The sequence below is a fragment of the Rhagoletis pomonella genome, unplaced genomic scaffold (genome assembly GCF_013731165.1).
Source record: "Rhagoletis pomonella isolate Grant_MI unplaced genomic scaffold, Rhpom_1.0 Rhpom_scaffold_01264, whole genome shotgun sequence".
NCBI classification, from domain to species: Eukaryota; Metazoa; Arthropoda; class Insecta; order Diptera; family Tephritidae; genus Rhagoletis; species Rhagoletis pomonella.
The window spans coordinates 45,618-47,507 of NW_023459818.1; positions in this window are offsets into that span (position 1 = coordinate 45,618).

Consider the following 1,890-nt stretch of genomic DNA (forward strand, 5'->3'; position numbering starts at 1 on the left):
TAAAATATTTTAAACAAAAAAATTCCTAACCAATTTTTTAAAAACTGTGATCGTTGTAAAGAAGATTAAATCCCATTTCTTCTGATATGCATATTTGTATACTTTGTATATCAAAATTTGAGAAAAAATACATGTAAAGGAAAAAAATACATTTTTTTTAAAAAAAAAAAAATTTAAAAAAAAAATTCTAACCGATTTTTAAAAAATTGGTATCGTTGTAAAGGGGATTAAATCCCTTTCTTCTGAAATGCATATTTGTATACTTCGTATATAAAAATTTGATAAAAACACATTTAAAGGAAAAAATAACTTTTTGTTTTAAACAAATAAATTACCAACCGATTTTTAAACAATTGATACAGTTAGTTGTAAAGTCGATTAAACCCCCTTTCTTCTGATATGCATATTTGTATACTTCGTATATAAAAATTTGATAAAAACACTTAAAAGGAAAAAATACCAATTTTTTCTTATAAAAAATATTTTAAACAACAAAATTACTAATTAGTAATACAATTGAATACTTTATTTAAATAAAACAGAAAATTATCTTTAATTTTTATATATAACCTGTTATGTAAAAAATCAAAAACCGTGGTGTTTTTATATTTTCATATGCCTAAGATTTCTGTTACATATCATCGATGTTTTTGCAAAACCGCCCACCGACAAGTTGCAAAACCGCCTAAATCACCATTGTGACAAAAATGAGATTTGGTAACCCTGAACTCCAGGCATCGGGATTTATGCATAAGAATCGTAAAATCGTTATTAAAACAACAGATTTGTAAAATAATCAGCCTCATTGTGTAAGTCGCAAACTAGGCTAAATTGTACGACTCGACAACATTGGCATTGTCTACTGTCGTGCTGAAACAAATAAACGACGAAAATCGTCGAAAATTGTACAGTGCTGCCAAGTTTTTCCGTTTTAATACACTAGTCGAGTGGAAATTTTAGGCAATGACGTGAAATTTTCGATACGATTCGACTCTCGAAAAACGACTTGCATTCGACACGACTCGCGCAATGAGGGTGAATAGGTATAGAAAATACCGCCTATAAAGGCAATGCCCTCAAAGAAAACCCGAGCGAAAAAATTTGAGTGCCGTAAGGTAGGCGGTTTTGCAATTGATCGATGGGCGGTCTTGCAAAAACATCGACGATAAACTTTTGCTTTATTTTTACAGGGCTGTGGGTGAACAAGAACGAATTAACGCTTAAAACACTATAAATTATTTGTATATTGCATATTGGAATAAAGAAGGTTTAATCACCTTAACAACGATACCAATTTTTTAAAAATCGGTGAGTAAATTTTTTGTTTAAAATATTTTTTTTTATAAAAAAAGGTATTTTTTCCTTTAAATGTGTTTTTTCTAAAATTTTTATATACGAAGTATATAAATATACGTATCGAAAGAAAGGGGGTTTAGTTACCTCTATAACGATATAAATTTTTTAAAAATCAGTTCAAAATTGTTTGAAATATAAGGAATTAAATTTTTCGAAGACCAGAACTGTGCCCCTTTATAGCACCTGTAATATAAGTTTTTTAGTTATAAATGCATATTTTGTCATATTTTCCATCTTTGGGGAGTATTAGATTGCTTTAAAAAAATATCGAATGAGTACGCAAAATTGCAACCATGCCATTAGCAACTGTTCGATAGAATTACCGAAATAACTAATATCTAACGACACTTGAATAAATTTTCATTAGACCATGTTCTGACCGACATCGAAAACATGTTTTTGTTGCTAAAACTGGTTTTCGACCTAAAACTTGTGTTTTCGTCTATGTAAAATCTGTCAAACGAAAACCAGTTTTCGCTGAAAACTACTTGAAAACTCACGCTCCACTCATTCCAATCGGTGTCTTCACTAGTT